The following is a 20407-nucleotide window of genomic DNA, read 5'->3' as shown; positions in this document are numbered from 1 at the left end:
TCTTAAAATCCATAAAATAGCGTGGTTCTTTCTATAACTAATTTTATAGCACAGACCAAATATCTGTATAGAATTGTTTATTATTATTATTATTGTTGTTGTTAATCTATTTTAAACTGCATGTTGTTTTCATTATGCTCTGTCTAGTCATGATGTACCATTAATATGCTCTGCTGAGGTCTAGTATATTACGCGCCACAGGCATTACCAATGTTAGTAAAATATAAACTGCAATGGCAGACATCGACACTGTAAATATTTGGAGAAATCTGAATACAATTTTAGCACAGAATGCTAAAGCTATGAAGTAGTAGCAATTGTTATCTTGTAGTCTTGAGTATGGTTACTTAATTTTTTACTTGCAAAGTATACAAGAAAATCATTTGCCATTACTTTGCTTACCTGTTTCCCATTCAAAGAGGTACTTACAAATGGAGGACTTTTGTGGCTGAGAAAAAAAGTGAATTCCTTTCCTGAAAAACATCTAGCTACATTTTTTTACAATTTATGTAGGCATTTCAAGCCAAGAAGATATTGTCCTGCAGCTTCCAGCTGATGTTGTTTCTGGTTCTGCTACTGCTGAAGCCTTTGTAACTGGTAAGAAATCATGATCTTATTTAAGCTGTTTTTTACATGCAACAAAAATATTTTTACAGCAATCTTACAACAGTAACACAGAAAGTGCATAATGACTATTAGTCAGAAAAAGTGATTTTTACTGTTCTTTCTTGTTTTTAACTTCAAAATACAAACTACATACCAGACCAAAATTTATGCAAAAAAGTATTTTATCTTTTATCATTTGCATACATATTAGGTCTTTATAATAGTTGATAACATGAGGCATATTTTATTTTTTGCACTGCTGTCTCTTTCCAGCACATCTTCATATTTTGCCTGTCAGGTAGTTCTACATACTACACAAGTGTTCTTTGGTTTAATTGCATCATTTTTTAAAATGGTGATGTCATGAGGAAGTGGCTTACCTATCAGAATTTGGGATCCCTACAAGATAGGTATTTAGGTCAGGTGAGTTTACCTGATTTAACATTTAATGAATGTAATGTGTACCTACATTTCTGGGGTTTCCAGGGCATGTCAGGATATCAAAGATGCCTTTTTCTAAATCATACAGTTTGTAGTCTCATATATGTTTCTGTGTCATTTTATTACCCTTACTGCATCACGTTATTGATGTGTCAGTAGATCTTTGTTTTGTTCTGATTATTCTGCAGTTAATTTGCAATTTTATTTTTCCCAAAAAAAAAAATAACAAGCCTACACCATGGAGGTTTAATCCTGATATATCGCAATTTCAAGAAGTTAAATTCATATTGCAATTTCAAGAATTTAAATTCATATGCAAGAACTTATTTCAGTTTTTCTAATTGGTTGTAGGTATAAGATTAATTTAATTTGAATACACATTGTTCAAGGTCATAGTTAATTGTTATTTAATAAAGTGTCATACTGCCAAAGCAGAGAGTAAGCACAGTTAAGATTTAAAAAAATATATCCCTAGAAAAATAACAAGTTGGGAGTTTTCAAGAGGCTATCCAAGAATCTAACTTTAAAGATTACAAAATAGAATTTTACGGAGGATTCAAAGATGGCCGCCAGATAGGAAGCACACATTTCTGCCTGCTCTCAAACTATCAGTTAATCTATCCAAATCATCTGTGTCTACTTTATCAAATAAAAACTATAAGCATCAAAGCTCATTAGAGGATTACTAAACTTACTTTTCTGATCTTCAGTTTCGGATAAAAAAAAGGAAGAAAAAGATAGAAACTTACTTGGATGTAGTAATCCCTCTACATGGTGGCACAGTGGTGATCAAGGTTACATGTGCTTTGGCCTTTCAGTCTTCAAATTGCCTAATCAAATAAACAAAGGTACTTCACTCAAATCAAAATGGAACAGATGGAACAACAAACTACTAAATCCAGATTCTCTCAAATTAACTCTCCAGAAAAAGAACTCTCTTCAAAAAGGCAAAAGACAAATAAATCACAATCTGAAGCAACTAATTGACTTGGAAGCGAGAGCCAGATGAAATAACATCTTAATTAGAGGAATACCGGAGAAGTATGACCAAACACAGTTACAAGGAATTGCAAAAGAAATCATTGACAAAATAATAGAAAATAAAGACACAGCTAAAAAGATAGAAATAGAGAGAATTCACAGAGCTCTTAGAAAATCCCAATCATCTGATATCCCAAGGCAAGTCTATGCTAGAATCCTAAATGCAGATCATGCTCATTCTGTAATAATGAATGCCAAAAAAACAGAAAAGCATCACATAGAACGGATAAAAAATAACTATAGCACAAGACCTTCCACTCCCAAATAAGCAATCAAGACAAGTTTTATCGCCCTTTTGCAGCTACCTGATAAACAAGAACATTAAATTCCAAATGAAGTACCCGACAGTCCTCTGTTTCCAACATAATAACATGAATTATGCAATAAATTCTGTGCAGGAGGCCAAATCTATATTTACTGCTGCTTTCAAAGAACTACCTGCAAATATGGCTTAATATCATCCTGACAGTTGATCTTTGCCCAGCGATGATCACCCAAAGCACTTTGTCGTTGCAATAAGGTACAGAATAAGTCAAGAACTGAGTTTAAGCTCTAATCATTCTTTTAGCATCCTAAAATTCCATAGTTGGGCCTAGACCACATACTCAAGGTTTCAAACCTTGCACCCTGACTTCGCAAACACATCCGGGTCAAGGAGAAAGAGGAAGGGAGATGGGGAAGAGAAGAGAGAAAGGAAAAAGAGGAAGTAATGCAAAGAATCTGAAAGGAATGTAAATAAGTGCGCCACACACTCCTCATTATGATGAAGTAAACCAGATAGAATTCCTAACCTATAAGTTGCACTTCAGTTATACTGACTTGAATAATAGCTTAACAATAAGATTATAAATCTGCCCATCTCTCTCGCATTGTAAAGTTTTCTATGGCCTCAAACAAACTCAATCTACAGCTCATTTGGAAGTCTATGTGTCGTAAAGATCCTAAACAAGAACAGAAATACTATATTTTGAATTGATTTTCAGCCCAACACAATAAATAAGCATTTCAATATTCAATTGTCCTGGATATTGACTCAGTAGAATCGTCGGAAACTCAGACGAACAACTATAAGCACGCACCCATTCTGAGCGGCTTGCTGTCTCCTTCCTACTCGTATCTTAGTATGTGCTTAAGCATAGCTAAGACAACAAGCAATCAAAGAACCTGCACACACTCAGTCAGGTTTTCAATCTCAAGGGGAAGCTTCCTTCTTTACTTTTGAGGGAATAGCGTTGTACACATCACTGGAACTAAATGACATATACAGCATCTATATTGTTTATACAAGAGAAACGAAATGAGCATGTCACTCGCTTACTTATGTTGTGAGTTGGTCTGTGGTTTAGATCCAGTAAAATGTGATACAGGCACTAAAGGATCGCTGTGCATCAGTTGCCCTCCAAGGAAATACCCAGAACTAACATATAGGTCATACTTTCAGTTGTCAATTAAATAAGCAAATAATCATCTCCAGTATATTTCTCATTCAAGTGTAAATAGGCCAATATTCAATATGCTATGCATGACTCTCCATGCTCTTCTACCAAACTTGTTAAGTGGAAACATAATCCTGTACTCAAAGAGGCGTGGCTTGGAACTAACTGCTAAGTGAATCCTATTTTAGCATGCGCTGAACAAGGAAGCAATGATGAGAGTTAAGCAACTGATGAAAGGGATATGCATGAAGTCGCACAAGCAAGCAAATTCCCACACTTTTTTCACTAACTTATAATAGTTTTATATAATTTGAACAATTTCCTGGTATTTGCACACAGAGACACTCGTTTGGTTTACTCCACAATAACTAGTTGGCATTCCAAGATCTGATGTGTGCTACGATTAGATTCTGCTGTCACAACCAATGGATGTCACCATAAGAAGCACTATATTTTACCAGGGAACCAAGTATTGGTAGGATAGCCCAGGGGGATGTCTTGACTGTTTTAAAGTTAGACCCTTTATCTGGGTCTCAAAATACACGATGCACTCAGTAGTAAAATTAGATTTATGTAATAAGGTTACCAAATTATTACTTTATGTTAGTACGTATTTCTGATGCTTGACCATATTTAAAGGTAATTCTAGTAATGGCATTGTGCCATTACACATACACACACTCAAGCCCACATACTCACACACACACACACACACACACACACACACACACACACACTCGCATACATGCACATACACGCATGCATACACAACTACATGTCGCTGAAAGGATATGCTGATAATCATTGAATAGTATCTTGCTTTTAATTTTAGATCATCTTCCCCACTCAAAATTGTAACATTTGGACAGCAGACAATAGGAATAATTATCTTTAAGAGTAGTTTGACCCTCTTCCTAATAAACACCACAAAAGGTTTAATAGCTCAGATCTTCGCAAAGAAGGCTTAGAGCATCCACTAAGGATTAAGTAGTTATGTCCCAACACAAATAGAAGCAGGGAGCTGGCTCACGTTGTACCATCTATCGAAGACATGTTATCCACTCAAGTATAATTGATTACTAAGACAATAGAGAAAAAACCTTGAGTCAACAGCCATGCTCAGTAAGATCCCTCTCATACATGAAAGCAAAAGAGGGAAATATAGCATATGAATTATAGTGGCCCCTCCTATACCCAATTCCGAAAACAAAGTAATCCAAGTCTAAGCTTATATTTGTAAAAATTCTTTAACTATAGACTCCTGTTTGGGTTCTACCTATATCTGAGTGTCTACTAGACTATGAGTGAATGCCTTCATGATGCAGAATGAATGTATATACAAGGATGCAATTAAGGGATAAAGGTAGGATATTGTAGGCTGCTCTATGTATTGCTCTCAACTATAACAGTACGAACCATGTTAATATAGGTGTAAAAACTAATCCGTTGTTAACACTAAGAAATATTTGACTCTAGTAATGGATGATCTCAACTGTTAAGAAAATGGAAGAAAAGAAGTGGAAAATGTGTACTGAAATATTCATAACAGAAACTTTGACCATCTACATGCCCTAAAGGGTTCTAAAATCATAATAGTGTGGATAAGCTAGAGGTTATATAAAATAATTATATTCTTTCTAGATACTAGACTGAACCAAGGTCTAAATATCACACTTGAACTGCCCCAACTTTTTTATCAAGGAAGTCATCATAACCAATACATAACACATGGTTATAAAGAGAATGATTGCAGGCATGAAATATAGGAATGTGCTGGAAGTCTGATGGATCTTAGAATGAAAATTAATTTTTGTAATATAGTTTGGTTTGTAAATATGTTCTTATTACCTCTCACAGACAAATGGAGCTTAGTGGTTAGGCACGGGAGGGCTCTGCGGGGGGATGGTTGTCACTCATGGACCCTTATATTATCACATTTATCTCAGTACTCTACCCACACCATATACTCGAACATACCTATCACACATATACCAGATTTAAAACACAGCTGAATTTCTACATTAGTTTTCAAAACCAAAAAGTAGCAAATAACAAAAAAGAAAAATGATATCTCTGGAATCATGGAATGTTAACGGTCTCCAGAATATTAAGAAAAGAAAGTTAATTCTACATTTAATATCCAAATCAGATGCTGAGGTAATGCTTATACAGGAAACGCATATGTCTAATTCTCAATGGTTAAAAGAAACAAAACGGAATTGAATAAAAGCAATTATAGCTGCTGGTAATGATACTGCTTCTAAGGGTGTAGCAATAATAGTTAAAAACTCCTTCAAAGGCAATATAATAACAAGTGAATATGACCCAAATGGAAGGTGGTGTTATTTAGATTGTTCCCTCCCTTCTTTTAATAGAAATATTTTAATACTTAACGTCTACGCCCCTTGCTTGCATCAAATGGAGCTCCTCTATGATATATATTCAATTCTAGAAAAATTTCCAAATAACTTATATCTTATTGGGGGGGATTGGAATATGACTATCAGACCTGAGCTAGACAGATCTAATAAAGATAATAAGCAGCCTATCACCCTAACAAACCTTATAAATGATCTAATGGAAGATTTTAGATTATTAGACCCTTTTGAACTCTTCAGACACAACTCTAGAATTAGTAAATATACCTTCTTTTCAACTCCACATAATTCATGGTCCAGAATAGACTTCTTTTTAATCTCAACATACTTTAGAAAGTTTGACATAAAATTTCATACATATCCCAGAACCATATCTGATCACGCAAAAATCAAATTAATAATACATGAGATCAAACTAAACACTGATAGGCAATGTAGTATAACCTGGCCCTTGAATCATAACCTATTAAAAAACAAAGAGATATGTCAGGTAGTAAGAGAAACACTTATACAAACTAACAATAATTTAGAAACAGTAAATACCCCCTTAGACTTACAATGGGCAGCAACTAAGGCAACACTTAGAGGTATTCTAATACAAAAAGCATCAATACTCAAAAACAAGATAAATCTCAGGTTGAAAGTCTAGAACATAATCTTAAAAAACTCGAATTACAATTGCAACTTACCCCAGATCCAGAGATAGAGAAGCAGATCATTTCTATTCAAAAACAAATACAAGAAGTGCATATGAACCAGCTCTCCCTCACTGAAATTAAACTTCTACACAAATACTCATAATGGGCCCAAACCCCATCTAAAATTTTAGCCAGAATAATCAACATAACACCACCCTCTTCAACAATAAAACAAATTACGTATAAAGGGAAAACTCTCAATTCAGATGAAGAAATTTTAAAAGTGTTTGAGGGAATATATCAGGAGATTTATGGACCTCACCACATGGAAGATGAAATAGAAATTAAAAACTATTTAGATGACCTCCATTTCCCACATATAATGGACACGCAGAGAGAGTTTCTTAAATCATCAATAACTGCTTTAGAAGTTTCCTTAGCCATCAACAAATTGAAATCAGGTAAATCCCCAGGCCTGGATGGATATATAGCAGAATTTTATAAATCATTTATGAAACAATTAGTTCCAATCTTACTCAAGGTTTACAATCATATAATAGACTTTGGAATCTCAGACCTATACATAAATAACTCTAAAACAATCCTTATACCAAAAACAAACACACCTGGTAATAATCCCAATGACTGCTGCCCAATAACTCTAATCAAGCTAGATATAAAAATACTAGCAACAATATTGGCCCACAGATTGAATAAAGTAATACCCTCCATTATATCTGCAGCACAACTAGGATTTATGAAAGGCAGACAAGTTTGGGATAATACATTAACAACAGAAGCTATAATAAATATGACAACTAAAGACTCTTTGCCGAAGTATGTTCTTTCAGTAGACGCCCCAAAAGCTTTTGACATAGTTAATCTAAAGTTCCTGTTTAAAGTATTAGAACGCTTTGCTTTTCCTGAGGAATTTATTACTAGGATCAAAGTACTATATAACAAGGCCACAACTACTCTACACATAAACAAAAAGAATTCACGCCCTATACATATAATAAATGGAACCAGACAAGGCTGCCCTCTCTCTCCATATCTCTTCAATCTCTACTTAGAAGATCTCCTCTTAAAGTTAAGTCAAAAAACATTTAATCACTCTGTCTATGTTTCAAAGATACTAACCAAATATACAGCCTACACTGATGACCTCAACATCTATTTTCAATACCCTTCTACCGATCTGATAAACATTTTAAATTCTATTGACAAATTCTCAGTAATATCTAATTATGCTATGAACAAAAGTAAATCAAAAATTTTTCGGTTAAATCCTCTAAGCCACAAAGAGATTTTCTTTCCAGACTCTAAAGTTAAAACAGAATACTCACTCAAATATCTTGGTGTCACTTTTATGCACCCACAAAAGGAAATCCCAAAATAAAATCTGTACGCGTTCTGGACAAAAATCACAAAAGACCTGACCAGGTGGGAAAAATTAAACCTCTCTCTCCTTTCCAAGGCATCAATCATAAAAATGAATATACTTCCAAAAATCCTCTATCAATTTCAAGCCATTAGTCAATTCATGACTAACAAATTCTTTACCAAAATGGAAATTACATTAAGTAAATTTATGTGGCATCCGAAAAATGTGAGAATTAAATATAAAAAAACTTGCATTACCTAAAGGAAAAGGTGGCTTGAATCTCCCTAAGTTCCAGACATACTATCATATTATTAATGCTAACCATATTATTCGCCTAATACACTATGACCCATATGATACCTCTTGGTTTCCTCTTTGGATAAAAATTTATTACCAATACCTGACCTCTTTTAATGTCAATCCAAAAGCTATCCCTTTTCTTAGTAGAAAATGTCTAAGAAATCTTAATATGCACCTGATAATAATTAACAAAGTTATAAGTTTTCAATCTCTTTTTTCTATTCTAAATATAAAGAACTCCCTAATTATGGCACAACCAATAAATAAGAACCCTGAAATCAAGTTAAATAATAATATGTTAAATGTAGAAAATTACCCAATTATTAAAAAAGGCACAATATGGGACTTTTATCAAATAAAAGATAAATCTTTAGACTATGCCATTGACCACCTGGAGGCAAACAAAAAATATCACCTGATAATCAAACAAATAAGGTATCTAGTTAGCCTAAAAACCTCAGGAATCACTATAAATCAACAAGAATTTCAGGTCTATCAACAAATTATCTCCTGTTTATTATAAAAAACTAAAATGCTTTCAAACACTTACAATCTAATTAGGAGATACAAGTACCAAAAATAAATTGTATACTCAAATTACTGGATGTCCAAAGATGTAAATATAACAGACGAACAAAAAATAGCAGCAATAGATATAACCACAAAACTCACACCCTATAAAAAACTAATTTATACACAAATCATGATTAATAACAATGCCTACCATACACCATCCTTTCTAAATAAAATTAACCCTAACTTTTCACCTCTCTGCCCCTTTTGTCCCAACACAATTGTTGACACTCTTCACATCTTCTGGTCTTGCAAAACTGTCCATAAACTATGGTATTCTCTGAGAGTGAAATTGGAGAAATCTGGCTATATGAAATCCACCCTCTCATGGGAAATGGCAATATTAAACATATTCCCTAATTTCTATACATTAGAATCCAAACATCTCATAGTAACGATAAGTGCACTGATTAAATCCTATATCGCTCTTAACTGGCTTAGTAGAGCTACAATTTCATGGACAGAATTTAAAAATGTAGCTATCAAGTATGTATTGGCCAACAAACTAAAAACTGTAAGTAAAAAGAAATTGTCCTATTTTAGGAAATATTGGGGAATCCTTACTGAAATTATATCATAATCCTAAAGATAAACTAACATATAATGCTACACTTTACTTTACCATTAAACTAACTCATAGATAATCCTACATCAAGGTTATAATCAGGGATAGTGTACAACATAATTTAAAAAGATAAGGCATGATCCTCTAGATAAGTTAATGACCATAAACATGGTTTCAGTCAGCTTAATATTTAAATACATTACATTTTAATGAGTGACAACCAATGTATATAGGTGTAAATAATGTAAATAGTGTTATGATTAATGTAGTACAGTAATTAAGAATTCTCTTTTATCCTTATGTCATGCACCAAGATTATTTTAATTCCATTGTTATTATCATACGATATTGAAAATAATGCGGTTTTTAACTGTTGTGACTTGGTAGTAATTTTGTGCTACAATACTAGTTTTTGTGTAACTTGGACCTTAGATAACTTAGTTGTTATTCTTTATACTTCATGTATTAACCTTTGGTGTATAATAAGCAGAAATTTCAGATGTTTTCTTGAAAATGAAATAAAAATTCAATTTGAAAAAAAAAAAATTCAAAATAGGCATAACCTTGTATTAAATAAACGTGACCTATGGAAGCCCAATTTAATAGCATCATTCTAAGAACTGACTGTGATTTCCTTCTTCTTTTACAGTTAAAAGGGTCAAATTAGGTAAAGCTAATAAGTGTATTTCTTACATAAGATGAGGCATTATACAATATAATAGAATAGAAAATATTCTTAAAATACTGTTCAGTATGTTTTCCAAAATATATGATAACACGAATACCATTAAAGACCATATGGTAACAGATAACTATTTAAATGTAATTAAGGCTCTGACAATTCTTTGTAAACTCTATTAAAGCCTGTTGTAATTAGGAAATTTGCCATTCATGTATTCATTCATTCATTCATTCATTTTTTGATTGTTTGCTTAAGGTTGAGGTTGTGGAGGAGCTGGTGTCTATCCTGGTGCTCACAGAGTGCAAAGAGAAGGATTAATCCTAAAATGAGCTATTATTTATCATAGGATGCACACTCAACAGACAACACACAGAGCTACAGTTAATCTGTGGGATTCCAGTTCACAATCTGCAAATCGCTGGGATGTGGCAGTAAACTGGAGCACCCAGGGAAAATGGAAGCACAGAAGGCACCAAGCTTAGAATTGGAGAACCATATGGTGTGGGGCAGCAATCCTAACCTCTGTGCCACTGAACTGCCTTAATTAAAACCACAAAAAACCTCCAGGGCTAGGTGGCATGCTTGCTGTTTATTATAAAACTTTCAATGATATAACCACAAACCTTGTACCATTATACTTGCAAATAAATAAAACAGATATTCCAGATAAATATTTAAACTTGCCTAGAATTATTTTAATAGAAAATTCAATTACAGAACATTTATAGCCAAAAAAAAAAATGAAAATAACGGTCCATATTTTTTATGCAAAAAAAATGTGATTATGACCCTGTTTAATGGTGTAGAGGGAAGGAGCCCTGACTATAATCCAGATAAAAAAAAATTAAACAATGACTTGAATGCTGAAGGAACCAGGTGGGGTAGTGGAAGTGAGTGGCTTTCTACTCACCCATCCAGGAGGGGTCACTCTGCTGCAATGTTGGATTTTGCTGAAGAATGGGAGAATGACATGCAGAGATAGAGGATGTGCACTTGTCTTTTACCAAGCTGCTTTAGCAGTAGTTCTCCAAGGTCACAGAGTATCTTGGGGATTACATTATGAGAGCATTCCACTAGAAGGGGACATGCATGAGTTGGTAAACGGAGTAAGATAAAAATGATAATGCCTTAGCTCAAAGGTTGCACTTAGTATTACCATCTTTGATTTCCCCTTTTCCATTACACTTTATACTAATGGACAGTGGACTAATTTCTCCTCTAGACAGACCATAGATCAACAGAATGCTATAACATCACAAACTGTATACCAACAGGTCTTCCTAAATCATCTATGGGTTCTTAGTCTGCCACTGCTACCTCTGTCGCCACACTTCTAGCACTTGGCAGTCTGTGACAATGTACAACCTGCCATATGCTTCCTGACAGCCATTTGCTATTACCATAGAATGAGTCCATGTGTGAGATGGCAAATCATTATTGCAAATGGAGATAAAACTGCACACAAACCAGTTGTAACTACCCATGCTTCTGCTGCACCCACACACTCCAAAACACAGCAAAACCATCTAATGCCAAGGTACTAAGAAAATAACTTTCTAAACTACAAAGACATCATAGGCATGGTACTGTAAAATCTTACACTGCAGACAGACTTCAGCAACACGGATTTTGTTCCACATATAGCTTCTTCAATCACCACCACCAATATCACAGACAAAAGTCACCACTATGGTTAAGTCAGACTGTACAGATTACAAGAACAGTCCAGTCACCTTGGTAATGTTCATAGGTTCATAGGTTCATAGGCTGGTACTAGGCTATCAGCCCTATGGCCTATACAAGCCTAGCCATAACAATTCCCTGACTATTTCTTCCCACACTATTTACTTCCCTGGACCCCTGTCTAGCAGGGCGACTGACGTGATCCCTGGAGTGAATTTCCTTTCTCCCATCCAATCGTCAAGGTTCCTTTTGAAGACGGCCAAAGAGACGTTCTGCTTGACATTTATGGGCAGTCTATTCCAGGGTCTGGTGAGTCTCTGGGTCAGGAACCTATCCCTCCAGCATGTTTTGTTTATTGTGATGACAAGGTTTAGATCCCTGGAGCATGTGGCTCTGAGGGATTGGGATTTCTTTAAGTGTAGCATGTCCAACAGCTCTGGATTTGACATGGCCTTGTATGTTAAGCAGAGATCACCTCTGAGTAGACGATATGCGACAGAGTATAGCTGGAGTTTTTTAAGGCAGTCAGCATAGGACATCTGCTTTAGGCCTGTGATTCTTTTAGTGAGGTATTTCTGTGGCCTTTCCAGTTGTTGCAGATGTCTTGAGAGGTACATACCAAATGGGGCATTGTATTATATAATGGGTCTAATGAGGGATGAGTACAGTGGGACAATGACCTCCTTTATTCTGGATAAAAAAGCCCTTAGTGATGAGGTGTGCCACATAGAAGGATTTCCTGACTGTTATGGTGATGTGGTTATCAAAGGTGAGACCACTATCCACCTGTGTCCCTAAGTCTCTTATCACACTTTCAGTGTTTAGTGTACTGCCACCTATATGGTAATTCACTGATACATGTTTTTTCCCAAAGGGGATAACTATACATTTCTTGGCATTGAGCTTGAGCCCATGGCTCTGGCACCAAGCATCTGTTTCTGTAAGGCCCTTTTGTAGAGTATCCACATCATTTGGGGATCCAATAATGGCTCCCAGTTTGTAGTCATCTGCGAACTTTGTTAGCCAGAGTCCCTTAGTGTTGGCCTGTACTTCAGAGAAGTAGATGCCAAACAAGAGCGGTCCCAGGACTGAACCCTGAGGTACTCCACTTGTCACTTGTCTGGAGCTGGATTTGGAGTCAGCTACTTTTACAGTGTGGGTTCTATCAGTAAGCCAGTTAGTAACCCATTGGGTGACATAGGGATTAATGCCCAGCTTAGTAAGTTTATCTATGATTCCAGAGTGGGGGATGGTGTCAAAGGCCTTGGCAAGGTCTAGGTAGGCTGTGTGGACCACCTTGCCCTTGTCCATGGCTCTGGAGACTGATTCAAAGAAGAAGAATGTGCTTGTTACAGGTGATTCCATAGTGTGGTATACCACTGCACCACTTACAAGGCTGAGCAAAGACGAGGTAATAGTCACAGTCCTCTCAGGTGCTAGACTATGTCATATCAGTAGGATACTCAGAGTTCTTAACCTCAAGTATACATACAATGTATCATGTATGTATACTTGTATGTATTCCCATCTAATCTCAACCCTCCTGTATGCTTCACCTATATTTACCAACCTTAAGAAAACCAACCTTAACAAATTAGTAACCTCCTATAATAACATTGCTAGATTTGCTACTGGCAATCCCTTCAGAACCCATCACTGTTCAAATCTTAAACAACTAAATTGGCTTGAATTCCAAAACCATCTGATTATCCCCCAACTTACAATTGCCCACAAGATATTTTACCAACCCAATAATACCCCTATACTCTCAAAACTCATAGTCCCATATAATAAACTGAACTCCCTAAGTTCTTCTAGCAAACTTCTTGCCAGCTTAACAAAGTCTAATAATGCAGCTGGTGACTCTCTATTTACCAACACAACAGGAAAACTCTGGAACCTACTACCCACTGAACTAACTCTAACTACATCCTTGCCACTCTTTAAACAAAAACTTAGAAAACACCTCCAAATGCACTGGCTATGCCCTTGTAGTAACCCTGACTAACCATCCTCTTCACCCCTCTTTCTTCTTCTTCTTTCCATACTTCCAAACTTCTACTGACTCTTTCTAAACTCTAATCAACTTAGTGTTTAAATAATTCTATCTCATATGATCTACTGTACATAACTCTTACCATTCTGTTTTTGAGCTGTCTTAAGCTGTATTCTGCTCTCTGTACTGTTTCTCAAGTGTTTTTATCTATTGTATGTAACTCTTACTGTATTATATCCGTTCTAGCTCTCTTAAACTTTACTCTGTTTTACTTTAACGTTTCTCTAGTATTTTTATGTCAAGAATGTATTAACTACCTGTTTTTTATTTTTGATTTTTAATCCTTTTTTTTCACCATGTAACAATATTTTATACTTTGTATATCTGTGTGGAGCTTTTCTCCCCGGGCCTCTACTGAAAATGGAAATATATCCAGCTAGACTAGCCCGGTCAACAAATGTAAAATAAATAAAATAAATAAAATAAATAAAATTGTACATGTAGGTGTGAATGACTTGGTATGCAACCCTTAGAATATATAATGAGGAATGTGATGAAGTTCTCAGTGTATGTGACTTATGCCTGACCTACAAGGAATTCTCTGATTCAGCTCCGATGAAAATGCCACATATTCGTAAGAAAAATTATACAAGGGTTACATGTTCCATGGAGCTGAACCTCATTTGTGAATCTAACAAAACTTGCTGGAGAGACAGATTCGTATCCCAAAGGCTACCTCGTATATGGAATAAACTTCCCATCTTTGTAAAACAAAGCCCGCTTCTCACTGTCTTCAAAAAGAATTTGGATAAATGAATGGGAAACTGTAAATTCACTCCCAGTGTACTGGCTATGTCCATTATGGAAAGAGTCAGTCTGTAAAATGAGTCACGGCTCCAAAACCAAAAGACCCACCACCCTGATACTATCCCATCCCATATCTGGGGAATTCAGATATAATACTCTCATATCCTGAGTATTATTGGCTAGGCTTGTAAAGGCTCTTGTGCCCATTAGCCTAGCAATTATCCATTAACCTATGAACCTATGTCTAAAAGGCTAGAATGAAACAAGTCTTCCTATGTTCATAGGTGTATTATAGGCTAGTGACCACTGGGGCCGTTATATATACCTAATAACCAGAAAAAAACTCTGTTAGGAACAGCAACCAATATTCATAGCTAATAATCAGGAAGGAAACTGTTGAACTTTTATTTATTTATTTATTTCGGAACTTGAAGTAAATTAACTGCTTTCATCCTTCAAAATTAGGACTTCATCAGAATTAAACATTACATTATCCACAGCACTTATTCTAAAAATCATGTTACATGAAGAAGAAAAGTAGCAATCACAATTAAAACCAAATCTGCACACAATGAATATTTATATGAATAAAAGAATAAATTACAGAATAATGAATTCTGACTAAGTTTCCTAAAAGGGGCCAAAACAGTGCAATATAGATGCACCTAAAATATTCTCATATTTAATAACTAGATTGAAAGCAAGTGTAAAAACATAATCTTGGGTAGTTCTTTGAGTCTCTGAAGTTGCGTAGGTGGTTTTCCGTTGATCTGTTCTTAATGGGAAAGCGCTGGGTTTCTAACACAATGTTGGGTGGGCTCTAATGAAGAACCAACAAAAGAGAAAATGGAGGAAGTAAGTAAGAGGTAATTAGGCAGTGTTAGGCTTTACACAGTTTATCTGAAACAATTATGATAGGTAGGATTAAATAATCTATCGGACCTCAGGGTGGTTGTAGACTATAAGCATTTACAGCATTGTGGGGTTAGTACATTTTACTTTTAATGGCAGAAAAACACTGGTAGACTCACCATGAAAAGTCCAATTGTTAGTCACAAAAACCACTGATCAATGTTCCAAAACAACAATATTTATTCCAGATACAAGAGACAGGATAAGCGCTTTCGCGTACCGTAATGTACGCTTCCTCAGATCTACATTCAAAAGATTCAACTCAGTTTAAATACAAGCTAAAGTAGTTAATTAATTAGCCAATTACTTTTAGTAACCATAATATTGTTGGCCACCAGATGGTGGTGATGGGCACATTTGCTCATTTTCAGGTATGCTACCCGTAACTGAGGAGCGCAGTATGCTACTATTGGAATTTAATATGAAAACCGCAGTTAATGTTGCAGTTCGTGTGTATCTATGCTTATTGGTGCAGTCTGGCTGGTTAGGGGATGTAGCATGTTTTGCCAGCAAATACAACGGCTATTAAATTAGCACTTACAAACATAAATCACAGACAGGGTAATATGGTCTGTTGGCTTAATTTGCCTTTAGATAGTTGAAAAGCCCTGTTTAATGGAGGCTGTAGGTGTGGATTTTGAAGTAGGAAGTCCTATAATGAGGACAGATAAATCAGTAGTCCTGGCTGCAAATAGGTAGCATGCAGAGCTATCTGCGAGCATCCTGCCCTAGTAGATACGACAGGAGGGGTATGATACATTAGCTGGCTAGGTCACATTGTGAACTATAAAGGCATTTAATAATATGTTACAGCAAGCCGTTTATATAATGCAGAGAATTCTTTGAAAAAACAGATCGACTGTATTACACCACCTTCTAGTAGCTGAACTGAAACATTTCATACATTGTTTATAAGAGGGTTTGTAATCTTAAAAGTACTTCAGGAAATGAGAATAAGGACCTTTTGGATGCATGTCTGGGTAATATCTCTAATATTAATATGAATAAATGTGAACATTGTAACCAATGCAATCATATTTTGTAAGTAATCCTATCAGGATTCGTGACCAGAATGTTAATTTAGTAAAAACAGTTACATTGTTTCTAAAGAGGTGGTATATATTGGTTTGTGTGAAAATTATGACACTTTGTATGTTGACAAAACTGAAAGGTAATTGAATAAGAGGCTATATGAACACTATTACTACATTAGAAAGTGTAATGATAACAATGCTTTTTAAAAAAACGTTTTAAGGCATCTCCTAGCCACAATAACTTTCATTTTAAATTTTAGGACATGCTCCTCTTAACCCACAAGGTGGTCCATGGGAAACTCTTGCAGAATATAGAGAATTACAATGGCAATTAAGGTTAAATACTCACAAGCCACCTGGTCAATGATAGTATTTCAATTAATAGTGTTCTGATATTGATGGCAGCTAAACCTTAATGCTGGATAAAGATTTTTTTGAACAGCAAATCACACCAACTGGGCCTTGAGTCTGAGGAACAAGTGTATAATTCAACAGGAACAAAGTTAATAAAATTCCTCCACACGACTCAGCAGCTGAAAAATAATTGCTTTATTGATAAAAGTGTCTTTTTATATAAAAGCTTAACGTAGATGCAGTCAATATCTGCTTAAGATGAAAATAAACAGATATTTTAACTATAGCATATACAAGGTCCATAAATAAGCAGAGAATAAAATGCAGTCTGCAATATAATTCAGAACTACTAAAAATAAAAAAATAAATAAATAAAATAAATAATATGGCCATGTATGCTTTGCATCTCCAAAAATAACAAGATAAATGAAAAATTAGATAAATCATTTATTTATTTATTTTACATTTGTTGACTGGAAGAGTCCAACTGGATACAAGTCCATTTTCAGTGGAGGTCCAGGGAGAAAAGCTCGAAGAGAACAATTTATTATAGACAAAAAGGTAACGACAAGACTTTGATATACAATATTTCTTAGAAGATAAGATACAGTCATTTGCTATTATATAGTATTAACTTTAGACGATATTACAAAGGTTAAACAACCTTATAATACAATTAGTTAAACAACCTGTATATTATTAATTGTTGGTATGCTTTTAATGGAATTAATTGTTGGTATGCTTTTAATGGACAGCAATTTAATTACTAATTGGATGGTATATATAAGCTGGTTTGCAAATGGATTTGTTGTATTGTTTCTGATGAAGACTTCTGTCGAAAACGTACTGTGTTAATAGCGTTATAATAAACTGAATCTACTGAATTTAATTCGGAGTTGCTAACTCTGTTGCGAGAATTAAATGAATTTATTTTGGAGTTTCCTATTGTGTTGCAAGCTTCCCTTGTGGTTGTTTGGGCAATTTTTCTTGGTTATCAGTGCTTTTTATTGCCTTCATCTCCTTTTTTGCATTTTGCAAGATATTACAAAGCACGACATTCCTGGAATAGTTTACTATTAAAGGAAAGAAAGAGAGAGAAGAAGAAAAGCTCCATGAGAGCAATTTTTTTTTAGATATAGATGTGAAGGACAGCAACTTGATATACAATATGTTTTAAAAGTTAGGATACCTACTCCTGTTACTACATGGTATTAACTTTAGAAGATTGTAGAAAGCACAACATTCCTGGGGTAGTTTACAATAACCCCTAAAGAGTCAGGATGTGCAATTGTTTAACAGTCATAAGTGGGTACAGTGTTCTGAAATGGTTAGTTTGACAGTCTTAATAGTCTGACAGTCTTAATTAAGTTAGGTGAAATTTCAAAAATGAGATATTAGCCAGGAGGGATGCAGGAGCATGGCCGGTTATTCCTGAAATGAGTTTTGACTAGTTTCTTGAACTGGGTCGGGGATTTGCTGTCGGTTATATGGGCAGGAAGGGAGTTCCAGGTTTTTGATATATATATATATATATATATATATATATATATATATATATATATATATATATAAATAAAAATAAAATAAAATAATAATGCAGCTATAGAGCATCCTAGGTCTCTATGTAACCATCTACTATATAAAAGTGTGTCCTGCAATTGCTGTACTGTGGGTCTCTACTAATCAGCCTTGGAGTGTTTAAACAAATTCATCTCTCAGGTGTTAAAAACATATATGGTATAAACTGCTAAGGGGCCTGTTCTTCAAAAAAGGTTTCAAGGAAACTGTGTCATTGAGACCATAACCTTTGTCAGCTTGTAACCTCATTATCCATTTCTGTTCCTGTGCTTCAGTAGCATTTCTGATATCCCCCTTCCTCAAATCATTCAATGTAAAGCCTATTACTAAAAATTTAAACCAATGTGTAGGTTCTGCTTGTTGGACATGTTTCACTATAGCCAAGGTGACATCTCCTTTATTAATCTTGTATATATGCTCTCTAACTCGTTCCCTTAAAGTTCTGTTTTCTCCACGTCAAATCTTGTGCATGTTGCACAACTGGCCAAATAAACTAAATCTCTGGGTGAACAATCGGCTTTTGTATTCATCGTATACACCTGTGCTGTGGATGGATGCACAAATACATTGGTATTGGCCATGTAATTACAGTAGTTGCAAGTAACACAGCTGACCAAGAACTCGAGATATTATCTTGCATATGTTTTATACAGTATGTATGGTTTAGAGTAATTATTATTCACCTTAGAATTTGATGTTTTGTTATAAGTGGACATAGTTATTTATGTATGAGTGCATTTTTAGCATAAACTGTAAATTATATATATTTTTTGCAAGTCAATTGAGTGTTTTCCTGTTTTGAATGTTATGACATTGAACATGATGACTTTGGCATTCAGTTGTCTTCAGTTTTTAGTTGCAGAATTGTTAACAACTTGATAGGTGGGGTTCATAGAATGATGTCGTAATTAAGCTTGACATTCTATAGGTTGTCTTTAATGACTACCCTCTATATTACTAGTAGTTGCTTAAAGTGATTTAATTAAAGTCTGAGGAAACATTCGGACCAGAACATGAAAGCGCTTACTTTTATCAATAAAGCAATTATTTTTCAGCTGCTGAGTCGTGTGGAGGAATTTTATTAACTTTGTTCCTGAAAGATTTTTTGTAAGTTTTTTTTAACTATACATATTTTAACTGCATTTTATATAATAAATTCACAAGCTTTTATAATTAGCTCCATTTGTAAGTAATTTATATAATGGTTCTTGTGATACCTTTAACTTATGTTTTTTAATTAATTTTCATTTAATTACTAAACATTAGAATATTTTAGATGCATTTATATTGTAAAGTTTTGGCCCCTTTTAGGTAAGTATTCGTTGTGTGCAGCTTTGGTTTAATTCTTTTTTTTTTCTCAGCTTTTTTTTTTTAAATACATTTAAATGAATTCCATAGTATTTATACATAACAGCTGAAATAACTATGTACACTATTTACATTAGCCTGACATTATAACAGATCTTAATGTATACAGTTACTTTATAAGTATGTCCAATTCATTATCAGCTTGTCTGATCAATTATTGTATGGTGTCAATCAACAATAAAAAAACTAAAGGTAATGCTACTCAATGCCAGAAGTCTAAACCTCAAGATGCATGCACTCGAGGCTCTCCTCAGTATGGAGAAAATTGATGTCTGTGCAATAACAGAAACCTGGTTCAAGGCTCCTGAGAGCACCCCAGCACTACCAGGTTATAACTCATACCATGCGTTTTAGCCCTAAAACTCGGACCAAAGCACAAAAGGAGGTGGAGTATCTATATTCATCAAAGATACCTACACCTCCAGGTTAGTGGCACTGCACGAAGCATCGGAAACCATCCATGTGCAACTAACAGCAGGCAAAACTGCCTTTCAGTTTGTAGCCTGCTACAGAACACCCTCCCTATTACAGGAACCCCACTTGGCATTCCTGAGAACACTGGAGAATATGAAGGTCTCTCCAAGCACTATGTTATTGGGTGACTTCAACTACCCAAACATTGACTGGGAAA

This window comes from Protopterus annectens, chromosome 2.part1 (genome assembly GCF_019279795.1).
Source record: "Protopterus annectens isolate FY-2018-M chromosome 2.part1, PAN1.0, whole genome shotgun sequence".
NCBI classification, from domain to species: domain Eukaryota; kingdom Metazoa; phylum Chordata; order Ceratodontiformes; family Protopteridae; genus Protopterus; species Protopterus annectens.
Note: the sequence above shows the minus strand (reverse complement) of the source record.